Here is a 27,235-nt window from a genome sequence, read left to right on the forward strand (position 1 = left end):
CTCAAATGTCTCTAACTTGACAAGGTAGTTTTCTTTTTACCCTACTTTTTATCATGAAAATTTTCAAACATAAAGAAGTTCAAAGAATGTTACAGTTAATATCCATATATCCGCCACCTAGATTATACAACTAACATTTAACTCTTTCCTTTACTGCATGTCTATTATCTATCCCTCTATCCATCTACTAATATACCTCATTTTTAAATGCATTTCAAAGTAATTTGCAGACAACAGTACAATTCACCTCTAAGCACTTCAGCATGCATATCATTAACGAGAAGTCAATATCTATGATTTTTTTTCTTTTAAGGCAAAACTTATATTCAGTGAAATGCAGAAATCTCAAGTGTACCATTCAAAAATAAACGTACCTGTGTGACCCAAATCCTCTGAAGATATGAGCACTCCCTCATGTCCACATTCTATCAATTTCCATTTCCATACACATACAACCACACAGACCACTGTTTTGATTTTTCCTCACCATAGATTAGTTTTGCCTGTTCTAGAACTTCTATAAATGGAACCAGAGGGTACTCTTTTGTGTAAGGCTTCTGTCACCCAGCACGTTTTAATATTTATCCATATTGTTGTATCCACAGCTTTCCTTTACATTGCCGACCAGGAACCCACTGCATGAACATGCCAGTTTGCTTATCCATCCTTCTGTGAATATGCTGTTCCTAGTATTTGACTATTATGAATAATGCCGCTGTGAACATTCTTACCCAAATCTGGCTGTGTATAGATATTTTCACTGAGTAAGTATTTAGGAATGGAATTGCTGGGTCATAGAAATGTACGTTTAGTTTTATGAGAAACTGCCAGATTTTTCATAAGTGGTTGTCCCGTTTTACGCTTCTACCAATAATTTATGAGAACTCCAATTATTCCACATTCTCAACAACATTTGCTGCTGCCAGTCTTTGTAATTTAGCCATTTTAGTAGGCATCCAGGAGGTGTCTCATTGTGACTTGTATTTGAATTCCCCTGGTAACTAGTGATACTGAGCACTTTTTCATGTGCTTCTTGGTCATTTGTGTATTAATAGGACATTCTTGTATTGGCTTTTCTGCCTTCCTTGTTTCACTCTCCCATTCCTCACTCTTGGTATCTAGTATCATTTCTCAAACTACCTGTCTGTGACCCTTTGTCTTGGCTTTACTATAGGGATATGCAGGTTAAGACAGCAGAGAAAGCTGGAGAGCTGAGAAGGTACAACTCCATTCCCTCCCCCACTCCTATGAAAAGAGCAAGGGCGATGCTTCTCTCTTCTGGTGACGCCTCACCTCTCCTAGGTTAACAGGTGTGCTTCCATGTGATGTCTGAGGGAGAGGGGGTGGAAAATGCACCTCTGACTAGGAGTATTCTATAAGACCACATGCAGTTAAATTTCTATATCCTTCACAATTAAAGAAATCATTTGTCTTTTGACTCTCTGTTATCACTGTTAGAATCACTAAGATGGTCATTCACACTAAGTTCAAACACAAAGGACACTGGTCTAAGAAACAGGTAGAGAAATGGCTTAGAAAATAAAATTCTTCTTTCATTCATCACCTGAACTTCACGTAAGACCCAGATCAGCCTCCACATGGTGGACACCATCCTTCCTCAACACCCAGAGCACTCTGAAGCGCCTCCTGACTCTCCAGCATCCAGGCCCAAGAGAACAGAGCTGAGAGAGAAGTCCCCACCACTCTCCCCTTCCGCCAGCACTACACTCATATTCTGCGCCAGGATCTGGGTCTTCCTGCCATCACAACAGCAACAACAAAAAAACTTCAAGCTTAACTGAGGATTCTAGACTTAGATACAAAACTACCACCTAGAATAGTGCCTGTACATATGCATTCAATAGTTTTGGTTGAATAAAATAATAAAGGTACAAATGAATGGATGCATATTTAAATAACAGTTCAAACAGAATGTGGCAAATACACACACACACACACACACACACACACACATGCACAATGAATGATACAAAGTACAAGTTCCATGGGGAGGTCCAAGGATGGAAGAGGAAAGTACACATCCCTACAGCCCCCCAGCTAGTCTGGGAGTAACCAAACCCGCAGCCTCACTAGTTCTGACCTGTCCAGGAGACCTGCACCAGCGCCAGAGGCTCTGAGGAAGCCAAGGAGACACAGGTGATGGTGGACAGAGGTGGTGGCAGCTTGGGGACCAACACGTTCCCACTGCCCCAGGCTCCAGAGGAGGGGGGTGCACCCTGGGACCCTTCGAGCTGTGACCACACTGCCCAGGTCCAAATCCATAAGGGTCACAGTCATAAAGCCACCAAAACAGAGCAGGAAGAGGCTTCCCCCTCACAGAGGGCCTGGAAGTAGCCTCTGCCTGGGTGGCAACTGACAGCAGCTTGGAAAACGGCTCTCAGGGTGGAGAGCCACGAGGCCCTGCTGTGCAGAAGGCTCTAGAGACCTGTGGCGCACAAGGGTCGGGGTGGCAGGCGGTGGCAGCGGTGCAGGCTGAGGAAGTGACAACTGGAAAATGTACCATTTTCCCAGTAGCAGTGGAAGGGGAGGTGATGGAAGTGGCGCAGGTGGAGGAGGGAGGAGGAGATGGAGGCGAGAAGCCAGCAGGTGAAGACATGGACATGTCCAAGCAGAGAGGAGCTGCACACTGGACTTCAAAGACTTAGTACAGAATGTAAAACACCTCAATTTTTATATTGATTGCCTGTTGAAATACTACTTTTGATATATTGTATGAAGTAAAATATAATTAAATTTTTTAATATGGAAGAAATCAGTGGGCAGGAATGGGCATGAAAGATTTATGGGAGCTGAACAATCTGAACTGAGCCTTGAAGGGTAAGTAGGATTGAGCTGGTGGAAGAAAAGGGAAACAGCCAATAAGAGAGGCCCCAGACTGTACAGACCTGAATTCTTTCTGATGGCTCTCTTCAGAGCTGAAATTAACCTCATCGCCGCATTAAAAAGATCAGGGACACTGGAATCTGAAGATTTCGATTAAAAAAAACGCTTTCACTATTGATTAGTGTTGGACAAATCACTTAATAAATCTGAGACTCTAATTTCTCACCCGAAAACAGGTATCCGAAAAATTCTATCCCACTCTAGTGATACCTAAATTAGATAGTATGTTAAAGAGCTTTTGTTATAAAGCACCTGGAAATATATCATTCTCACTTCTTCTCCAGTATTTCTGTATCAGCACATCTTCTCAACAGTTTATTTCATAAGACTTGTGTTTCTCCTTCAACGCCTATGTGTAGTCAGGGAGGCCTGTGTATTTTAATATATTTTCAAATGCTTCCCTTCTGCATACATATCTCTTCTGTAGATATCAGACCCTTCTAATGGACTTTGGGGTATAGAGGGTGGGGGTCTCTGCAGAAGAAAATGGACATTTCCCACCTTCCTGATTTGCCTGCTCAATGAGTAGCAGCACCATCCACCAGCCGAGTTACCCTTAGAACAACACCCCCTTACTGGGCAAGTCTGCGAATAAGCCCCATTTTACCTCTCAAACGTCTTTCATTTCTCTTGCTGCCACCCAAGTCTAACTTTTATCTTTGCCTGAACTACTGCAATAACCTCCTAGATGCCATTAAATCCTTGACTTTTGTCCATCTCTCTACAATCCATTCTTTACCCTGCAGCCAAAGTGATTTTCTCAGTATTAAGGGAAAAGCATTCAGTCCTGCACCATTCAGTGCGATGTTAGCTGAGTTTGTTCTTGTTGTTGTTGATCCCCTTTTTTAGGTTAAGGGAGTTCTCTTCTGTTCCAAGACGGCTGAGAACTTCTATGATGAATGGGTGTTGAATCCTGTCAAATGCTCTTGATGTGGTAAATTACAGGAACGCTGCCTGAATGGGAGATAGAATTGGAAGAGCAGGGGGAGATGGTATTGTCTGAAATAATTGGATGTGTTATGGCTAGTAGAAGGGGGTCAACTAGAGGCCGTCTTGCAGTCCCTGTTGCCTCCACGATTCAAAGGCAACCAGGTACACAGCACGGCCTTTGAAACTACTGATTCTATCTTAGTCTGTGGGTAAAAACCGGGATCCATTCTCTAAGAGCACCATCTCGGGATGCCCCTAGAAAGTTTCAGTTGGTATCCCTTCCCTCGGCTTGCTGTCCTTCAACAAACAGCAATTGTGACATCTCCAACATGAAACTGGGCGTGCAGATTACCTACTATTCATTGGCAGTCCTTGTAATTAGCTATTGAGCTCAGGTGGCAAATCCCAATGCAAGTCTATTCATCAGAGTACAATTAATTAAACTTGACTTTCTCATTAGACACCTATAGTTTCCCTAACCTTTCATTCAGGCTAAGGATTCCATGTAATGAATGTCACCTTACAATTTGTCGTTATCAGTCATATCATTTTATCTTACAGTACTCGACACTACTTAAAATGACATCTCTTGATTTTGCAGAGTGACGAGCTTGAAGGACAAAACACTGGTTATTTGATAATTAAAAGATATTGTGAAACAACAAAGGCAGTAAAATATGTTTAGTAATTCATTTCTACTGTATCAACTTTGAAAACCATTTTCAAATCTTCACTCTCTTGGCCACCCTCCTATATGAACGATGCTCAATCCTCAGAATGCCTTATATATACTGGCAAACAGTTTATGAGCAGATTCCTGGACCCTGATCTTAGATTCTGATTCAGTGAGACTGGAAGCACTCCAAGTGATCTGGACGTCGGTGATCCATGAGCACCTTTGGAGAGGCTCTGACCTCTGGTATTGGATCTGCCTCTGTCAGGGACGGAACAGTCTCTGCCTCTGCTGTCTGAGTCCACAGAAAATTTCCAGGCAGAAGTGGGTTTCAGCTAAGCATCCAAGAGAAGCCCCAAGGGCAGACGCATCATGAGTTAGCCACTACCTGTCTACCCTCTGCAATCTAACTTAATAAAGGCCCCGCAGCCCTGCGAATGAGGTGCAAGGTCACCATCATGATAGGAGTGAGCATCACTGAAATGGCTGAGGACAAGACTCTTCAGTTTGCCTTTAGAAAATGTTTAAATACTTAACTGCCTTGTTGTCCTTCCCTCCCCACTGGTCAAAGTCTCCAGGGCCTCTTCTTTGTCCACTGACACAAACAACAACCGTAATAATAACCCCTTATATTTTGTAACGAGACAAGAGAGTCATTGAATTTCAGAACCAGAAGAAATCACTGAGATTGCCTCATTCAACCCCAGAGAGGTGAAAAGCAGATGACGCGGTGACAGGGGAGAGAGGCCTGACACTTAGGCCAGGGTTTTCCACTAGAACTTTACAAAATTACCTCATGTCCTTTAATCATTAATCTATCTGTCTTATCTGTGCCCCTGCCTCAGAGCAAAACTCACAATGCTCCCCAGAAGACAAATCACAAGCAACCAACAAACCAAAGCACACTGCGTGCTCGGTGGGGTGGTGTATGAGGTGACAGCTGCGTGGGGCTGGCCCCGCCCAGGCTCCACGCAACCAGGGCTGGAGCTAGCACGCTCCTCTAGAGTACTAAAATTCCTGCCCTGGATAATCACGAACTGAAATGAACAACAGTGACGACCAGAAAAAAACTGCTGACAATAAAAGTTCTCTTTTATTGAACTTGGTGCATGTAACGTTGCCAGCAAAACAAAAAGTAAAAAATAAAAAGTAAGGTAATACAGTACAAACATGCAAACATAATGACTGACTTTTTTTCCCCCTCTCCATTAATGTATTTTTAAAAGGAAAAAAACTTAGACCTACATATTGGTCCGCCACAAAAACGAATATTACAGTTAAACAACAAGAGCAATTAAGATGAATAAACTTCCATTTTTAAGGATATTACTCAAATCAGAAAAAAAGTTCATGTATGAATTAAAATTTGCCCCTACCAAACAAAACTATCAATATTACACCTCATGGTTTCAACTGTTTTAAATTTTAAGCATAAGTAAAAACTCTAGTAGTCACATAGACCCCAGAATTGAGGTACGTAAAGTTCTGCTTCTTCATCTTTGCATTCATTGTGCTGTAACTGTTCATTTGGACTCTACTGTGTTAAACACAGGAATATGTTCATCCCAGGGGCTGGAGGCACACTGTACTTGAGGCAAGCTGGAACGATTTCAATCTGTTACAAAAGTTTTCTCCAAAGAATGTATGCAGCCAAGTCTCAGTGTGTGCAGAGGGAACAGGAGGGCAACTTATGACTAGAGATTCTCTTCACTTCCACATAAAATGCAACTACTAATGGATAATCAATATAAATGTGCGAATTCTAAGATACACATGTATTAATAAAACCCAACAGTAGTAACTCAGCAATTGTTTGAAACTTTAATAATATTTGGGGGACACTGTTTTTTCATTGGCATGTTTAGAATTGCCAGAAAATGGTTAATAATTAAAAGCAGACTAAATTTTAGGGCATCTACAAAGAAACTACAGATAACATCATGGCTTCCTGGTGACAGACTGAATACTTCTCCCTAAGATAGTGAACACGCAAGGATGCCCTCTTTCATCACTTCTATGCAACACTGAACTGGAAGTTCTAACAATTGCCAAAAAAAAAAGGCTCAGAAGAGAAAGAAAAGGCATAAATATTAGACAGGAAAAAAATAAAACTATCTTTTTTCACAGATAACATTATTGTGTTAGAAAATCCTAAGGAATCTACACATACACACACACACACACACACACACACACACACACAGCTACTAAAACTAGTAAATTGAACTTATCAAGGTCATAGGATACAAGGTCAATATACAAACTTGATTATATTTCTATATACCAGCAATGAACATTCGGAAAATGAAATTTAAAATACATTTACATTTATAACACCATCAAAAAACATGATATACTTTGGAGTAAATTTAACAAAGTATGTGCAAAACCTATACACCGAAATTATAAAACATTGCAAAAAAATTAAGTAAGACCTAAATTAACAGACACATATATCATGTTCATGGATCTGAAGATTCAGTACTATTAAGATGGAAATTCTTGGGGGCTTCCCTGGTGGCGCAGTGGTTAAGAATCCACCTGCCAATGCAGGCGACACAGGTTCGAGCCCTGGTCCGGGAAGATCCCACAGGCCGTGAAGCAACTAAGCCCGTGTGCCACAACTACTGAGCCTGTGAGCCTAGCGTCCGTGCTCCACAACAAGAGAAGCCACCGCAATGAGAAGCCCGCGTACCGCAATGAAAAGTAGCCCCCACTCACCACAACTAGAGAAAGCCCATGCGCAGCAACAAAGACCCAACACAGCCAAAAATAAATAAATAAAATAAATAAATTTTAAAAAAGAAAAAAGATGGAAATTCTCGGGCTTCCCTGGTGGCACAGTGGTTAAGAATCCGCCTGCCAATGCAGGGAACACGGGTTCGAGCCCTGGTCCGGGAAGATCCCACAGGCCGTGGAGCAACTAAGCCCATGTGCCACAACTACTGAGCCCGTGCCCTAGAGCCCGTGAGCCACTACTACTGAGCCCATTCGCCACAACTACTGAAGCCCGCGTGCCCAGAGCCCGTGCTGCACAACAAGAGAAGCCACTGCAGTGAGAAGCCTGCGCACCGCAGCTAAAGAAAGCCCGCGATCAGCAACGAAGACCCAAAGCAGACAAAAATAAATAAATAAATTTATTTTTTTAAAAAAAAGATGGCAATTCTCTCCCAAATTGATTCATGGATTGAACACAATCTCAATCAAAATTCCAGAAGATTTTTTTTTTTAGAACTTGATGAGCTGTTCTAAACTTTTTATGGAAATGAAAACGACCCAGAATAACCAAAGCAATTTCAAGACTTTCTATAAAATATAGTAATCAAGACAGTATGATAGTGAAACATGTAGACCAATGGAACAGAGAGTCCAGAAAGAGACCCACAAATGTATAGTCAAGTGATTTTCAGCAAAGGTGCCAAGGCATTTCAATGGGGAAAGGGATGCTGCAAAAATTACAAGTATTGACCCTTACCTCACAGCATACTCAATAATTAACTCAAAATGTATAACAGACAACATATGAAATTGAAAACTATAAACTCCTAGAAGAAAACCTAAAAGAAAATCTTTGTAACTCTGGTATAGACCAATATTTCTTAGGGCATAAAAATCACAAACAATTAGAGACATAATTGGAATATGGGGCTTTCTCAAAATTAATACTTTTGCTCATCGAAAAACACTATTAGGAAAATGAAAATAAAGCTACAGAATAGGAGGAAATATTTGCAATATATATACCTCACAAAGGAATTATATGCAGAATATATAAAGAATGAATATAATTCAACTGTGTAGACAGAAACCAACTAAATATAGGCAAAATATTTGAAAAGACACCACAAAAGAAGATACATGAATGACTAATAAGCACATGGAAAGACCTCAACATCATTAACCATTAGGAAAACGCAGATTAAAACCAAAATAAGATATCACTTCACAGCCACTAGAATGACCAAAGTAAAAGAGACAGACAATACCAAGTGTCAGTGACATTGCTGATAGGAGTATAAAACACTACTGCTGGGCTTCCCTGGTGGTGCAGTGGTTGAGGATCTGCCTGCCAATGCAGAGGACACGGGTTCGAGCCCCGGTCTGGGAAGATCCCACATGCCGCGGAGCAGCTGGGCCCGTGAGCCACAACTACTGAGCCTGCGCGTCTGGAGCCTGTGCTCTGCAACGAGAGGCCGCGATAATGAGAGGCCAGTGCACCGTGATGAAGAGTGGCCCCCACTTGCCGCAACTAGAGAAAAGCCCTCGTACGGAAACGAAGACCCAACACAGCCATAGATAAATAAATAAGTAAATAAATAAAATAAAATAAAAAAAGAAAATCCCCTTCCATAAAAAAAAAAAAACAAAAAACACTACGGCTACGTTGGAAAACATTTCGGCAGTTTCTCATAAATTTAAACATATGCTTACCATATTGCCCAGTAATTCCACTCCTGGTATTTATCCAAGAGAAATTAAGACATATATCTACACAAAGACTTGTACACAAATGTTCAGAGCAGCTTTCAAAAATATATACAATACCCCTAAACCAGAAACAACCAAATGTCCATCACCAGGGGAATGGATAAACAAATTGTGGTATATCTACATAATGGAATAAAACTCATCAATAGAAAGGAAGAATCCAAGGATACACTGCAGCAACATGGATCAATCTCCAAAGCACTATGATGAATGAAAGATGCCTAACACATTTATATGAAATTCTAGAAAATACAAATTTTCTACAGTGACAGAAAGCAGATCAGCAGTTGCCTGGGGGTGAGAAGAAGGGGAGACTAATTGAACAGGATATAAGGGAACATGGGGGTGGGTATGAAAATATGCTGTATGTGGACTGAGGTGGTGCTTACATGGCTGTGTACATTTTTCAAAACCCACCAAACTTTACACTTAAAATGGAAGCATTTTGTTGTATATAAATTCTACTATAAAACTCATTTTAGGGCTTCCCTGGTGGCACAGTGGTTAAGAATCCGCCTGCCAATGCAGGGGACACGGGTTCGAGCCCTGGTCCGGGAAGATCCCACATGCCGTGAAGCAACTAAGCCCGTGCGCCACAACTACTGAGCCTGTGCTCTAAAGCCTGCAAACCACAATTACTGAGCCTGCATGCCACGACTACTGAAGCCCGTGCGCCTAGAGCTCATGCTCTACAACAAGAGAAGCCACCGCAATGAGAAGCCCATGCACCTCAACGAAGAGTAGTCCCCGCTCGCAGCAACTAGAGAAAGTCCTCGCACAGCAACGAAGACCCAACACAGCCAAAAATAAATAAAAATAAAAATAAATAAATTTCAAAATAAATAAATAAATAAAACTCATTTTAAAAAACAACAGTAGGGACTTCCCTGGCAGTCCAGTGGTTAACACTCGGCGCTTCCACTGCAGGGGGCACAGGTTCAATCCCTGGTCAGGGAACTAAGATCTCATGTGCTGTGCGGTACAGCCAAAAAAACCCCAAACAAACAAACAAACAAACCAAAAAACCCCAATAAGAAACAAGTTCCTAAATGCTCAACTAGCTGCCCATTGTCACCTAGAGTGCAGGGTTATAAAGGGGGCACCTGCTACACCGAGGACCCTCCAGACAAATATGCACTTGGCTCCAGGCCATCATGCGGTCTCTCACGTGATGGAGAGGACCAGCCCCAAAGGCCAATGGGATGCTTGGACCGGAGGTGGGCTTGGAAGGGCCTATTCTGTGTCCCGTCCCCCTCTCAGATCCCACTTGGTTTTCTGAGGGGAATGAAAGGCACCCCTACCCAAGTAGAGAGCTCATCTAGTCTCAGGAGGGGCCACCAGGCTTCCAAAGGAGTACACTGGAAGGGGAAGAAGAGTGCAAAGGACAGAGACACCTTTGCCCTGCTTTGTACCTCCCTCAGGAACAGTAACCATCATGTACTGATGGCTCGCTCCGTGCCAAACACTATGGGAAGAGTTTTACACGTGTTAGTCAAATTCTTACCAGAACCCCAGGTGTCACTCCTTCTGTTAGGCCAGTTCAGAGAGGAAAAAGCAAAAGCGGCAGAGAGGCTAAGAAACTGCCCTGAGCTGTCCCAGCTAGTACGGGGCACAGCTGAAGCCAAGCCCATGAAGTCTAGCCTGTGTTCACGTCCACAGCCTCCGCTCGTGAACCAGCTGTGTTCCTGACCGCTCTGCCAGCCTCCCCCCAGCACCCTGCCCGAAGCGCACACAGTCAGGGGCAGGCTCAAGGATGGTGTTCAGAACAAATAGGACCTCGGCCCAGAACACACAGTGCTGTTCGCCTCTCTCCTCCAGCTCCATCGAGTGCCCAAAGTTCAGAATCCTATTGAGTCATTTTCTCTGTAATTCAAGTACAGAAGTACTTTTAAGAGACGCATAGCATTCTGGCTATTCCCATGTGCTATAAATATGCGATTTATGGGGAAAATGGGAACTCTGTGTCACATTCAAACTGAGAACTATTTGAAGAAAGGGGGAAATTATCCCATCCTATTGAGTCATGGGGAAAAATAACCACAGTATATCATACTAGTAAATAGGAATGTAAAAATAGCTTCTGTTTGGAAGTGCAGACTGAATGTTAATGTGGCCTTGAGTTTATTTCAAGTATTTTCATTAAGCATTTTTTATTTTTTCAATTTCATCTTTGCAACCTGAAGTTCCCCCCATATCAAACCAAGGTCAAATAAGTTCAGATGCCAACTTGAAAAACCTTAAGATCAATGTGCTCAACTCCCTAGGAAGAAACCGAAGGCAACTGTGCTTTGAAAACAGGCCACCATGACATATAGGACATTAGTTACTATAGAACAGGACCCCTGAGGGTGGGGCCCGTGGCTGATTTTCTTTAGCTAGTCCAGAGCAGGAAATACTGTGTGCAGTGGACTCCTTGTTTCTCTTTGCCCAACACTCCTTTTTTCCAGGAGGCAGAAATTCTCTTCACTGAAAACTGCCCCCCTACTCCAACCTCTGGCCAAGTGAGAGTGGCCAAATCTGGTCTCACCTCACCAAGCAGGTGAGAAGGCCAGCCAAGGCTGGGTCTCGTTGAGTCCTTTCCCAAGATCTTTTTAATTAATTAATTAATTATTTTTTAATTTACTTATTTTATTTATTTATTTATTTTTGGCTGTGTTGGGTCTTCGTTGCTGTGCACAGGCTTTCTCTAGTTGCAGTGAGTAGGGGCTACTCTTCGTTGCGGCGCATGGGCTTCTCATTGTGGTGGCTTCTCGTTGCAGAGCATGGGCTCTAGGCGCACGGGCTTCAGTAGTTGTGGCTCACGGGCTCATAGTTGTGACTCGCGGGCTCTAGAGCGCAGGCTCAGTAGTTGTGGCACATGGGCTTAGCTGCTCCGCGGCATGTGGGATTTTCCTGGACCAGGGATCGAACCCATGTCCCCGGCACTGGCAGGCGGATTCTTAACCACTGCACCACCAGGGAAGCCCCAGATCTTTTTAATTTAAACGAAAGAAAGAGAGCACGACTGGGGACACGTGAGCCCAGGAGCTGCTAGCACAGTGTCTGGCTGAGAGGGGAAGTCAGTCTGCAAGAAAGAGCCTTTAGGCCTCTAACTCTCTGGTCCGGTTGCTCCTCCAGGCAGCAAGCCGGTACCTTCCAGGGATTTGTTACAAGAGGGATTGCACGTCCTAGACGAGGCACTGTTGGTCTACGGGGGACCTGTAGTCCACTTGGATTCTGCTCAAAGCCACGATGAAGTCACAAAATCAAAGAATTCCCTGATGCCACTTATAGACAGGTCCTGGGTATCTCATGTAACTCATCTCATTTAATCCTCATAACAACCCAGTGGAAGAAAATATGACTATTATCCCCATTTTACAGGTTCAAGTTTTTTAGATCTTAGGTAACATGCCCACAGTCAAACCGTCACTTGCCTTTTCCCATTACTCTGAGGGCAAAACTAACATTGGTTAACATTGGTCGGCATCTGGACCCCTTCCTAACCATTCTCGTGAAGGCATGAACTACAAAGACAAATCTAGACTAAAAGCCTGATGCAAACGTTCCTGTTTTTTTTTAAAACAATGGGGCTAGCAAGTGGGAAGCTGAGCCCAGTATCTGAAGCCTGCCCAGCATGCCCATCAAACTGGAGATTTCATTCACACACAGATATTGATTCTGCACACCCGCACGAGGTGGGGCAGCTGAAGGTAGAATGAGGGAAGAACCTCCGATTTCTACAGTATGTGCCTTTTAAAAAAATATACTTTCTATTGTGGTAAAATATACATAAAATTTACTATTTTAACCCTTTTAAAGTGGCCAGGTCACTGGCGTTAAGTACACTCACACTGCTGTGTGGCCACCACCATCCAGCGCCAGAACGTTTCATCTTCCCAAACTGGAACTCTGTACCCATGAAACGCTAACTCCCCATTCCCCTCCTTCCCCCCAACCCCGGCACCCACCCTTCTACTTTCTGTCTTTATGAATCTGACTACTCTAAATACCTCATATAAGTGGCATAGTACATGTTCTGCATTTTCAATCCGTCCGCGTATATACTGAGACCTACTATTTGCCCAGCACTGTGCTAAGCTGTATGGGGGGAATGTATACAATATGAGATCTGATTTCTGCCGCTGAGATCATTACAGGTGACCTGTGAAGGCAAGGCTAGCTTCTAGGATCTCTCTCATCTAAATTTCCCCTGTCCTCCATGTTTGTATCATGCACTTCCACATCGTATAGTCTAAGAAGTCTTCATAAAAGTGGTGACTTGAGAAATGAGAATGACGTGTGGCTGGGAAGAGAGGGAGGTTTTGAATTAATTAAATCACTCACAAATCCAGGCAGCCTGGATCATCTCAAGCCAACCCAGGAAAAGCCGAAGGGCCACAGCATAATGACCTGGCTTCTCTGAGGACAAGATGCTGAACTCTAGATCTGTGAATCTGACTTCTGTTTGTATCCACAAACCACACATACAATGGTTTCCTTTTCTCCTACTGCAGAATAAGACACAAAAGAAAATCAAAACTGTTTTGTTGTTGTTGTTATTCTTTTTAATTATCTCAGAGAATAGCCAAACCAGCTCTTTTGTGCAAGTTTGTCTTTTTCCCTTTGGCAGAAGAAGCTAGTAAGAACTTCTGAAACTTGTGTGGAATGTCTGACCACCAGGGTCAGGTCACATCAACCTTGACCACGGCAGGGGACATGGACCCCTGGGGAGATAAGCCTCCAGATGCTCACCCTAACAGTCACACCAGGCCTTCAAACAAGCAGTATGGACACCACCCCCGACGTTCCAGCCCCGCCAGCACTTTGAGCAAGTGTCCAATGCAGCCGCACCCAGACAAGGCTGTCTGTGCAGGGGCGCCGCCCACCTACCATGGCTCCTCCTGCCGGGTCTGCTTTCCAAGCACAAGCCCCGCTGGGGACCCTGGTGGGTAAGAACAAGAAGGCCTTCACTGCTGTCACTCATACTGCTTTGCCTTTTCTGTCCCCCTGCCCTTCTTCCCTTTAGGATGTGGCAGTTAAAAAAAACAGTATTCCCTACTTTAAGACATTAACATTCCTTAGCGTGTCCCACAGCATGTAGGCTTGATTCCGACTGTCCATTCAACTGTATGTTAACAGAAACTGCAAACGTGGGGCTAAGTGAAGGCAGCCAGAAAGTGCACTGTGGGTCTTTACAAGGCACTTTACAGCCCTGGGAGAAGGAAAATGTGAAATGGCAGCCAGTGGGTCCTACCTGGATACTGCAAGCCACCCACAGTCGGAGGCATGCAGTAGTTTATGGTGAATGGATGTACACAAACCTCAACAAAATACAGGATGGTGGATTAATGGATTCTGAAAAGGGGTGGAAGTTCTGAGATAAGTCCTTCTATTATTTCTTCCTAATAGTTCTGAGAAATAGAAATCAATTTCTAAGGCCCATCTGAGAATTCCCATAGGAAGAGAGCCATTTTTTTCTGCTACCAGTGTCTCCCTCTCATCCCAGTGACCTGGAAGAGGTCACCGGGGGAACACTACTCTCTAGAGGTGGGTACCACAGGGATGCTGCCCTCTGAGCAGCAACCCAGGCACCTCAAGCACACCAAGGCCAGGAAAAGACAGCAGGGAGACATGGAACCACAAACCACACTGCAGTTACATGTACCAATTCCGTCATCCACCCATTCTCTTGCTTATTATTTTCTGCTACATATTGAATTGGTTGAATCTTAAAAATATCTTGGTTTTGGCCCACAATATTGCAATATTGGTCTACCTGTCTCTAGTCTGTTTTTTTCCCGCACATCCCATAGCCTTCCCTGAAGTGGTATACTTAAAATAGAAATCTTACTGTGTTAACTCTCTTGCTTAAAACTACCTCCAGGATAAACCCCAAGCTTAGCTCACTATGTTTCAAACAAAAAGAGACTTGCACTTATATATAATTGTAGTGAAAATGTCAAGTTTCAAAAGTAAGTTTAAAAAACTTCCTAAGACTCCAAGCCAAAAGCCAACCAACAAAATAAAGTCTACAGTAACACATTAAATGACGGAAAATGATAAAGTTACAAAAATGAAGTTGAGTCTGAAAAAGCCTAAAGGTGAGGATTGAAAACAGTTCATCACGTGGGGATAACTTTTGTTACAATCATGACTATAAATATAAAATGAAGACATTATTTGAAAGGCACACAGTTATTTAGAGTTAAAAAAAAATAAAGCTTCTTTCTTTTGGTGTGCATTACTCTCCCTGCTCCCCCATCCTACCTCCTGTGATTACCTCTCAAGCTACTTGCGTCATAGTTTTTGTCTTAGTTACTGCATTTAAGGGAACACAAGCTAAAAACCAGGGTGGTGCTAGAAAGCAGAAGCTTAAAACCTGTGAACCTCCAAACCTCAGGATGGGATTCTGGGACTGGATTATTCACCCATCAGATGGTAACGAGGATCTCATTTCTAGTGGTAGGTGGAGCGATGAGAACCCTTGGTGTGCTGTGGTGTTAGGATTAGGATTCTCAGCTGTGATGGATTAAGATGAGGAACAGATGAAAGGGAAAACGGTTTATTCAGTAGCTTTGGCTGACCCTGTAAAACATACACATCCAGAAGCAGCTAGCCTGACAGACCATTAGAATAGCCTATTAAAGTTTCAGCTAAGGTGCCATTTGTACCTTATAGGGATGGGATGCTGTCGTCCAGGGTAAATTGTATACATTAAATAAATGATTTAATGGGTCTATGTCCCCGGTAGCTAGAATACATGGGTCCTCAACACCATATAAGCTTTCTGGGGACTTCCCTGGTGGTGCAGTGGTTAAGACTCCGCACTCCCAATGCAGGGGGCCCGGGTTCAATCCCTGGTCAAGGAACTAGATCCCACATGCTGCAACTAAGAGTTCGCATGCCACAACTAAGGAGCCGGCGAGCCACAACAAAGACCCGGCACAACCAAAAAAAAACAAAAAACAAAAAAACAACAACAAAACACTGTATAAGCTTTCAAGCACCACAAAACCTGGATCCATATTGTGTCTACTAATGTCAGCATTAAAAGTAGCTATATCATACCCTTCTTTCCCTAATCCTCAGCTCCTCAAACTACCTTCTAATTTTTCTCTAAGTCAGCTAAGCTGCAGATAGCTGCTAATCACGGCTCTCATCCTCACCAAAAGAATAATTCTGAGGCTCTGACAAAGCCCATACAGCAAAAACACTTTTCCGGCCAGTCTTCCCCACCCTCACTCTCCATTCCTGCAACTCTGTCTGATTTTGGGGGGCAAACTTTTCTTCCTCCTTCCCTTTCTCTCTTTTCCCTTTTCTTCCCTCCTTCCCCCCTTCCTTTCTGCCTTCTTTCCTTCAGACACTGCCAAAGATGCATATAATTAAGGAAAAACTAAGTAATTCAGGGAATTGGGACAAAAGGAAAATAAAGGTAGGAAAATAAAAGGTTAGCACATAGAAAAGTTTACCATATGGAACTGGTAGGTGAGTGTTATGAGTTGAATTGTTTCCCCCCTGCAAAAAAAGATATGTTAAAGTCCTAACCCAGGGTACCTCTGAATGTGACCTTATTTGGAAATAGGGTTTTTGCAGATATAATCAAGTTAAGTTGAGGTCATTAGGATAGAGCTTAATCCAAGCTCCATCCTGGTGTCCTTGTAAGAGGGAAGATTGGACACACACACACACACAAGGAGAATGCCACAACAAAGGCAGAGATTGGAGTGATGAAACTGTAAACCAAGGATTACTGGCCACCACTAGAAGGTAGGGAAAGGCAAGGAAGGAATCTCCCCTACAGGTTTCAGAGGCAGATGGCCCAGCTGGCACCTTGATTTCAGACTTCTAACCTCCGGAACTGTAAGAGAATAAATTTCTCTTGTTTTAAGCCACTTAGTTTGTGGTACCCTGTTACAGCAGCCCTAGGAAACTAGTAGCGTAGGCATCCCATATTTGACTCAGCCACCTAGCAGCTGAAATAAGCAAACAGTCCAATAAATGAACCCAGTGCCCACAGGATTCAAAGGTTCCATTTGTTCATGGGATGCAGAGCTTTCCATGACATGAGAGATCAGAGAATGGTCTTCTCTCTGGGTCCTACAGAAGAAACACTGTGGGATACAGTGGACAACTGTAGTCGATGACATTGATACTGATCGTGATAATGAATTTTATGTAGCTATGTCCTACAAACTACCTCACTGAAGGCAGATGGCATGACCCCAATGGAAAGTTCATTAAAAGCACATATAGGAACCAGAACTGAAAGAGGAGACATTACTACCAACCTTACAGAAATTAAAAAGGAATACTATGCACAACTGTACACCAACATATTAGATAACTTGGATGAAATGGACAAATTCCTAGAAAGATACAAACTACCAAAACTGCCTCAAGTAGGAACTGAAATCTAAAAGACCTAGAACCAATGAAGAAATCGAATTAGTAATCTAAAACACTACCCATAAAGAAAAACTCAGGTCAGATGGCTTCTCTGTTGAATTCCAACAAGCATTTAAAGAAGAATTAATACAAATTAGCCACAAAATCTTCCAAAAAATAAAAGAGGAAGGAATATTTCTCAACTCATTTTATAACGCTGTATTACTCTGACACCAAAACCAGACAAAAACATCCAAGAAAAAAATACAGACCAAAAGCACATATAGGAAGGATGTATTGTACCAAAAGAGTGTGGTCCACATACACAGCTCTATAATTTCATGTCTTTGAGGCAACCTCCATAAGTAATTTTCTCAAACTGGGTTTTTGATAAGGATTAGACAGCAGATTCAAGGCTATAATCTCTGGCAAGAATCTGGACAGTAAATATTCTGCATTATCAGTGAAATGTAAGTCCTTATGCTTTGCCAACTTCCATGGCAGAAGACAGAAATGAGATCCTCTTATTTATTTATTGTTAACAGCATGATGAAAGTTAAGGGAATTGCTACCACCAAAATAAGAATTAAAGAGTGTTTTTCTTGCTGAAATTTGAACAAAGAGTGTGGGGCAAAGGAGAAGAGTTATTAGATATTTTAGATATATTTTATAATTTGATTTAAAATTTAATTTAAAACTACAAGAAAGATTTCAGATTATAGGAAAGTTTAAGCATTGACTTAAACACAGAAAAAAGACAGGCTCCTTTTCTCTGGACTTTAAAAATAAATCCAAAACACATCTTGTGAGCATAATAAACATAATTCCAGGAGTCCAAATTCTACCCTTTTTTAGATCTTGGTTAAATGCTGCCACTTTCAAGAAGATGTAGCTGTTCTCCGTTTAGTGTGGCACATGAAGGTTTCCTCTTACAACATTTTTCACTTTCTTCCTGGAGTTGCATTTGTCTTACTGTCTCACTGGAGTGTAATCTTCTTGAGGGCAGGAATGGTGTGTTGAATTAAGACTCTTACTCAGGTATAGGATAGTGCTTTGGGTACAAATAGCACTAACTAGAACTAACAAAAATACCATGTGTCTCATTACACGGTCAGTTTAAGGCTAAATGGATTTTTAAGGTACTCAAAGTGTTAAAGCCTCTTGTTAAAAGGATTGTCAGGTACAATAAACTTTAAAATTTTGTTTTTGAATTAAACCATGAATAAGAGATGGCTTTAATCTGATCCATTTATACTAGGTACTTTTAATCAGATGTCCTCAGCTATAAGTATGGACATCTTTTGGGAGAAAAGTAGTAACCTAATACTTAATCTTCACATTGCAAAGCTATCCCTTTGAAGACATCCAACCGGTTTCTTCTTCTGAAACCATTCTTGGAATGGTAAGGAGAAACCCCATTAATAGACTGTGAAACTCTGGTTTATAGAAAGAATGAGGTTTTCAAAAAGAAATTACTTAAACCAAAGTATGTAAGGCAGATTGTATTATTCTAACCAGTTATTTACTCAACTTCTTTTAAAAGGATTATACAATCGCTGCCCATTGTCATGTGACTGGCAAGACTTCCTTATAAGAGGAATATACTTTCTGGCCCCACTGATAGGCCCTGTCATGTTACTTGCTTTGGTCAATAGAATGTAAGCAAAACTGAGGTGAGCAGAACTGAAGCATGCAGAATGTGAGCTGTTTTCAGTTTTAAGAGCAGCATGTGCCAGTGGTTTATAAGAGCTGATTATTACATTTCAAGAAACTTGGCAAGCCTCTTGTTAAACTGTTTGTAGCCTGAAATCCACCATGGTGGGAGTATTTACATCATGGAAATAGCAAACACTACAAATCAGTACTCCTCCTCCCTCAAGGTTGGGTCCAGCACACAGTGAGCGTGTCCCCAAAAAGTTGGTCTTTCAACCTGGAGCCTGCAAGCCAGAACACCAGTGGAGTAGAGCCAAAGCTGCCTGCAGCAGATGTAATTTGCTTGAGAAATGAATCTTTGTTTTTGTAAATTACTGAGTTGTAGGGGTTGTTTGTTACCTAAGCATAATCCACCAAAAGCTGACTGATACACCATGCTAGTGTTACTAAGATTTTAGTGAACACCAATGAGCCCTACCTTTATCTGTCCAGACCTTGATTCAGGGGATTTCTTCTAACGACTTGTGCCATCACACACCTTGAACCTGAAAGGATGAAAATTACACTCAGAGACTCAAGCCCAGGAATCCAGGTCTTGGAAGGTTACTATAAAGATATAAAACAGTAATTCCATTTTTAAAAATCACTAAACTACTGCATCATTTTTTTTTTAAACCTGGGCAAACACAAGTCTGTCGCTCATGGACCTGGACGGCTCGGGAGTGACTCCCCAGCCCTTTCAACACCAGGTCACACGTTTCCATCCCCCTTTTCCACTCCAGGCGCATGAATGGAGCGCTGTGTCTTTAAGGGGGACGCGGCGCTGAGGTTTCCGCACAGGACAAAATGTCTGCGAGGATCCTGGAGGGGATCGGCGATCCCAGACACCCAGCCCACCTCCCGCTTCGGGGGTGATGGGGTGAGTGTGGGCTGCGAGACTCGAGGCGGCGCGTGCCCACGGGAGACTGGGGAGTCCCAGGGGACAGGTGAGGGATCGCGGGAAGCTGCCTGGGGGCGGCGGAGTGAGCTGGGACAAGCCCGGGGCCTGGCGGGGGATCGCAGAGCAGCCAGCGCCCCGCAGACGCAGACGCGCAGGCTTGCTAGTGCACGGGGTGCCGGGCGTGCCCTCCGCGGTGGTGGGATTACCGTTATTGTAAAAGATGCACTGGGACCCGGGATTCTGCGTAACGCCCGGTTCAGTTTCTTTATGCACCTCATTTTTGCTCCTGCTCTACGGTCTCCCTTCAAAAAAGTTATTCAGGAATATCGAAAGTCTTGTGCTCTCCCTTTATTAAAGTTGCCTTATTGCAGTCAGTCCTTTAACAGGGCAAGTGGTTGGCGGCCCTTTCTCTAATTGAGACTTCCTGAATGTTTCCCACTTTGGGGAGAAACCGAATGCAAGCCAGATGCTCAAACAAAGACCCCGATCCCCACCGTGCTCAAACAAAGGAATTTTCTGATCCTTCAGGAACATACAGGAGCAGTTTGCTATAATCACTTACACTAACCTAATGCCCAAAGTTTACCAAGCAAAGTTAGTTTTCCCTCCTCGAAAGAAAAAAAAAAAAAAAAGTACCTGCTACCATCCGAACTTCTAATTAGCCAAGACTACAAAGATGCAGTGCTTAAGAGAAACTGTTGTAGAAATAGCTTAATAAATTGACATAATTAGGGTAATCATTTTCTGTACTTTTCATTAATGTAATTATTTATATACATTTTTTAGCCAAAAATAGCTTGAGGCAGCTGACAATGAAACATATACAACAATGTATGCAAAGACCAAGAGCCAAAACCAGGTAATTCTTAATTAAAAAATCTTTGTTACAGAGCTCTTCAAAGTAGGGCAGCTTTAAATCCCCCTAATTCATATTAAATAATGCATCTCACAAGATGAAAATGGATCAACACCCTTCTTTTTAGGAACACATGTATTAAATAAAATAATGTAGGCCTGAAATAAAGGTCCACTTAGGGAAGAAGCTTCACAATTTTCATTAAAAAAAATACATTAATAGAGAGCGTTTCTCAGCCTTTTAGCTAATGGAAGAAGTATCTAAAATTTTGGCTTATGACATTTAGAGAACATCTCTGATTTACCAGTTAATTAGCTGTGGGTCCAGTACATTTTCTACAGTCCATGTGTAACATTTTTCCAAATTTTTTCACACTTAACCCTTTATTCCCTAACTGAGGTATCCATCCTTTACAGTTTGGAAGCATTTTTACTTCATCTAAGCCTTCAGCCTGGTGACTATAGACTAATTTTTCTAACTGTCTAGATTTGTTTATAAATAGATTAATATATGGCAGTAAATTAATATTTCAACAGAGATGGACAGGTAACAGATGAACTGTGGTTTCCTTGATACCTCAGTTGTCAAGGCTAATTATTTGTTTTAATTCTTATTTTCTGCTTTGATTAAAGTTACTGGTAGATAAAAATGTTTTTAGTGTTTTCACATAAGTCTGTGTGGATTTGACATTAGGGTGAATTTCTCACCTGAGATCCAGCCAGGCTCAACGTACACACATTTGTTTATAACTCTGCTAGATTAATCCAACTAAAGTGATTAGACTTGACCATGGAAGGACAAATAGAGCTTTCTGTTATTTTTTGAGAACACTGCCTGATTCTTTGAACTTGAGCCTGCCTGATACTTTGTATTTGTACAAGCACAAGTGTAAAATAATAAAATTAACTTTTGTGGGTGGTTTTTAGGATGATTCTCAATGTTATAATCATACACTGTATGTATACACCCATATTTACACAAAGTATTCATCCAGGTTCTGATCTCTCCCTTTATTCTCTATACTGGTATTCAGGGAGATCATATTGAGGAATATGGGCTTTAATCTGATAAGTTATTAGAAGAATAAAACTTCTTCAGAGAACATCAAGTGCAGAGGTAATTAATATGAATGTCTTATCTTCCACCAGCTTAGACTTCGTTATCATCCCTTCCAGATAATGGATACTGGAATGAAACTCATCATAGAATTCAGAGGCATCATACCATCAATACTACTCTCTCCTCTTCCAAGAAATAACTAAAGTCTACTTTTTTTTTTCAGCTTTTTTCCCCCTGAAATTGGACTCAAAATTTTCCACTGTTAAATTAATTTCATGCTAGCAGTGCACTTATTTAGCTTCAAGAAATTTTATTTAAAATACGAGCTTGGAAGCCTAATTATACAACTAAAGAACTGGAACTTTATTTATTAGAGTCAGCACGAATGGTGATGTGTTTTAGTGAATGTTGTACCCTGAGCAAGGTGGGGAAGCGAAAGAATGCTTAAGCACGGGTATCTGCATGAACCTTTGTGTTAGGGTCCCCAAGCCCACCCTTCCCCACTCTTCATGAGTGAGCATTGCTCTGATCTTTACCATGGGTGTCAGCATCTTGAAGCATCTCTCCCCACCAGATGGTAGGCTTCCAGAGGGCAGGGACTATGTGGTGCTCCTCTTGGCATCCTGGGCACCAAGCACGTCCTGGCCCTGATCAGGTACACAAGGAGAGTTTGAATGAAAGAGTGGATGAAGTGAACGGACGTAAACGAAATAATCATTCATTGGCAACTTTCTGGTAGTTTTTAAATTGTTTAAGGAAAATTAAGAGAGCTTTTACTTTTCGTTTTCTTCTCGTTAGCTAACCATACAAGTTAATAGGTGTTCGGTTTTGGGGCAGTACTTGGTAAGGAAAAAATGCATATCACAGGACTCCAGCTAACTAGGCCTCCCTATCATCTTCTACCTGAGTGATGAGCCACCTATTTTGCAGGAAGATCAACTGAGGAAGTGAAAATAAATTTGGTTGGGGGTGGGGAAGTGGATCTATGATTCTTTTTAATTTGCTTTTTGTATTTAAAAATCCCCAAGAGAATTCTTCCAACTTAAACTACTTCCTCTATCGAATAACAGAGTATGTTAAAGGGAAAAAACAGCACTGCCTTTTAGCCACTAAGATCTTCATGTGGGCATGTTTGAATAGTAAATACTGGGAGCTTCCTTTTGCTCATGCTTTGAATTGATATAGCACTGGTGAGTCCAACAGTGACATCGTGTGCATTATCTGATTTCAGCCACCTATTTATTAGGGGCAGCTAATCTTATCATTTCTCCTGACAGATGGGGAGATAGAGACTCCGGTGAGCTGGAGCTAAGAAACATAAAGTCGGGCTCATTTCATTTAATGCAGTGTCCCCTGAGTGCCTGCCCTATGCAGGCCCTATGCGGGGGAGATGAGTGAGGTGGGCTGCCCTCCCATGGCGTCCTCCATCTTCCATCGATATAGAATCTCCCTCTGCTCAGGCAGGGCACAGCGAACCACCCACACTGAGCAAGCTCACGCTCTGGGATCCTTCCAGGGCCAGATGGCAGCGTGCTATGCCCCATGGGACTGTTCCCTCCAGTCTCCAGAGTTAAGGCTGCCTAAGCCTGCCTGAGCTCACATGCTTGAGGATTGTTTTATAAAATTACTTTTTATTTATGTATAGACCCTGCCATATACATACTCTACCTAAATGTATACACATGATCACGTGCATGCTTTCGCAGCACCCTTTTTCTTTTCCTTTTGTCTTTACCTCTTCCCCTTCTCCTTTCACATCAGCTGCCACCCCCTCAACCCATCGTGTATCTCCTTATTTTTCTTCATATATATAAAAAATCATTAATCTGTATATCCTATACAGATCTACTTATTATTTAATGAGAGTGAGATCATATTATACACACTTTTATGCATCTTGCTTTTCTCCCTAAACAGTTCCTCCAGAAATCCCCCTGACAGAGCTCCAATCCATCCTTTTTAATGGCGGCATAATATTCCCTGGGGTGACTACACATTATTTACCCAGCCATTTTCCTGCTGCTAGGCATTCTCTTGATTCCAGTTTTTTGCCATTCTAAATAATACTATGATAAACATCCTAATACATGTTACTTTACATATTGGTACTTTTACTTCTACAGAACAGATTCCCAGGAGTTGGATCCCCAATTATATCTATTTTTAATTAATAGAGATTGCAGATTGCTTTTCCTAAAAGCCTTCACATCTCCACTACGAATGCATGAGCATACCCTTTTCTCTGCCCCCCTTCCAACTTCGGCTGACAGACCTCTTCATTTTTGTTAGTGTGATGGATCTAACATGAGACCTTATTGTTACTTTAATAGCACTTCCCTGAATATAACTGGTGTGCATCTTTTCACAAACTTCCTGGCCATCTGATTTTGCTCTTGGGTCATTTGCCTACTCATATTTCTTGCCCATTTTTCAATTGGCTTGTTTGTCTTTTTCTTCTCAGTTTGTAAGAGCTCTTTGTATATTAGGGTCGTGGCTGAAGATTCTAAGACTTCTCTTCCAAGCCAAGCTGACTTCCAAGCCAAGCTTCTCTCCCTCTGCACCGTAGGGATGGTTGAAATGAGCTCAGGGATTGCTTAACAGACCTAGGAAGGCTCTGCTAGGAATGACTTGTGGCCACAGTTACTGCTGGTCACTCTTTAGACACTGAGTCTGAACAGAAGACTCTTTTGAGCCAGAATGTAGCTGTGGTCGGAGGGCTGAGAAGGTGAGGCAGTTCTGAACCATGCTGCCTTCCACCGGTTAAGACCTCCGAGAGTGAAGGCTTGCCAGGGCAGAGGAGGTCCCTCTGCCGCCCTCAGAGGGGCAGCACTCTGCTGGCCAACACTTGTGGTGCTGCTTGTCCCTGGCTCAGAGGAGGGCTCCACTAAGTCTAAAGGATTAAGACATCAAAATCAGTGATCACTGCTTCTCATCCCTGTTTTCCACCTTAAGTCTTAGAACAGATGCCACTCCTGTATGTGGCACTCCTCTGGGCATCCCAGATTTTGAAGAAACCCAGAGACATCTTGTAGGGAGGTAAAGCATGACAGTAATTGGTCACCTCTGGCACTTGTAGGGGCACATCAGTAATAATTGCTCTCAGACTCTGGCAGAGGTAGGAGAGTCTGCAGCAATACAATTTTCAACCCCCAGCTCAAGAAAGCATATCAGAATGCAAAGCAATAGTCTTAATGTTATACAAAAACTTTAAATCTCTTTTTTTTTTTTACATCTTTATTGGAGTATAATTGCTTTACAATGGTGTTAAATCTCTTTTAATTTATAAAGTAAATATAGGCACTCATAATACTACTATTCTCTCCACTTTTGTGTATGTCTAGTAATTTAAAAAAAGGGCACACTCTGGAAAGGTAAGATTCTAATTTAGAAGGAATGGAATTCTAAAAAAAGAAAAAAGAAATGTAGAAAAAAATTTTAAGTAAAGCTGGATAACAAAAAACATCTCTAAGACTAAAATCTGGTTCTGTTTACTAAACACAATGTTTACTAACCGCAAAAAAGTTATCCTTGAAAGGGGTCTGTAACTCCCCTCCTCATCCCAGCACTCCGGCTTTGGAGACTTTAGTGATTTAGTAAATCTCTTGGGGGAAATCTAGCCTTTAATTTCTAAAGACCTTTTATACTAATTATCATGGGTAACCATATTCAAACCAATACCTCATATCAGAAGACATGTAAATAGCTATTTCTTTTGTTAGAAGAGGCCTGGTACTTATTATTTTTTTGGATGATTCTGGTAAATTCATTCTTTTTTTTTTTAAATTCAAGAGATATGTTAAATGTCCTGCCTGATCTCAGTGGACTTGCTTGGTGGGAAAAAAACAAATGAGGTTTAGAAAAGTGTAATGCATCTGTAACAAGACTATTAGCAACTAAATTAAAAGCTTCACTAAATACTATTATTAAAGCAACATATTTTTCCTGTTTTCATCTTTGTCTTCAGTCGTCCCTAGTTGCCTTTAATAAAAGAGATTCTGGAACTTCATCATCTCCACTGCTGCTGGTTCAAAACCTGACAGTAGGAGCGGGCACTGGCTATCTCATTGTCCATTATTCTCCCACCTCGGCCTGAATTTTCCCGATGAAATAAGTTCCCAGGAGAGCTCCAAGTCTGTCATATATTCTCTTATTATTATTTTTAAACTTTCAAAGCAAATTTGTCTAGAATCACATTTGACCCTTTGTGAAGTTATTTTTTAAAGAAGAAAATTTACCTTTTCTATCTCCCCCCTCATTTGATAGGTTATAACAGTGGGAAATGTTTTCTTAATAGAAAAGACCTGGCAGTGATAGGCACTGTGTTGTATTCGGATCCCTTTAACGACAGGTATTTGTTGGACAAAGCAAGCAGCTATTACTTCTATTTTTCTTCCTTAATTAAGAGAATCCACCAAGCTTTCTGTCTTGCAAATATAGTGTGCGGGCCATTTAGTTGGGATAAGCAATATAGAAAACTAATTTTATTTTTTTTTATGACTGGAGCACCTACGAGAGGGTCGGCAGAATGAACACCAGAGGGACTTGGCACTATCCAGGATTTCTAGTATCTACTTTCAGGGCTGTTTAATTGAATTTCTTTTACTCCACTGCCTGTCCTCTGAATTTACTCCTAGCACTGCTGATGGTTCTTGAGAACTCAGAAGCCACACTGCAGTGTTTCCACCTGAGAACCCGGGCTGGCTAGAAACCCTGAGGCAATGATAGAGACAGCCCACCGCCTGATTTGAAGGTAAAAGTTTAGAAAACTGCTTTGTATATTGCTGTTTTCTAAATGTGCGTATTTTAAAAACATTTTAATGATTCTCAGTAGTCCATGTTTCTCATAAGCACATCATTTTTAAAATCACAAAAACAAAGAGATTTTTACCTTGAAAAAAGTTGTCTCCTTGAAAGCTTTTTGAAAAGCTGCTCAGTCCTAGCACTGCCACCCTTAAAGTCTAAGAAACAAAATTTTCATTCCTGAAACTTTTTTTCCCCACTCCTTTCTTCTGCAACACTTCGAGAAGAATTCAAAAGGGAGCCTTGCTCGATTTTTTTTAAAGAGCGTAAAGGAGACTAGTTAAAACTAACATATACATACAGCACTTATTTAGCTTATTCTTATGAGAAGCTTGGCTTCCCAATTTTAGTCTTAGTACTTGTTAGCAAGGGAATCCAATGAATTTCGAAGAAAATTCCTGGTTAAGGAAAGAAGGGCTAGGCATTTTCTACCTTTTTTTCCCCCCTGCGGAATCAACGGTTAATACCTACTGAAAAAGAAACGCAAGCATCTACCCAAACTAACCACAGGATTTTTATCAGTAGTGAGAGGGAGGCATGGTTTCTTGACAGGCTAACTCTCGTC

At 41.8% G+C, this 27,235-nt stretch overlaps 1 protein-coding gene across 9 annotated transcripts in view; it reads right to left on the reverse strand.

Annotated features, from left to right (window-relative positions):
* PDE8B (phosphodiesterase 8B) overlaps nt 1-27,235 on the reverse strand; it is a 383,716-nt gene that overhangs the window by 356,308 nt on the left and 173 nt on the right. For 3 of the 9 annotated variants that reach the window (XM_082457140.1, XM_082457142.1, XM_082457150.1), the window contains exons 1-2: nt 22,407-26,498; nt 19,494-19,560 (exon numbers count right to left, since the gene is read on the reverse strand). The exons of 1 other annotated variant lie outside the window; for it this stretch is intronic. The gene's annotated coding sequence lies outside the window, so the exon portion shown is untranslated. Of the gene's footprint in view, nt 1-10,499; nt 11,779-19,493; nt 19,561-20,161; nt 20,736-22,406; nt 26,499-27,235 lie in introns of those variants that run through there. 5 more of the 9 variants (XM_082457137.1, XM_082457139.1, XM_082457152.1 and 2 more) reach the window with 4 other exon arrangements.

Source organism: Balaenoptera physalus, assembly GCF_965194825.1.
Source record: "Balaenoptera physalus genome assembly, chromosome: 3".
NCBI lineage: Eukaryota > Metazoa > Chordata > Mammalia > Artiodactyla > Balaenopteridae > Balaenoptera > Balaenoptera physalus.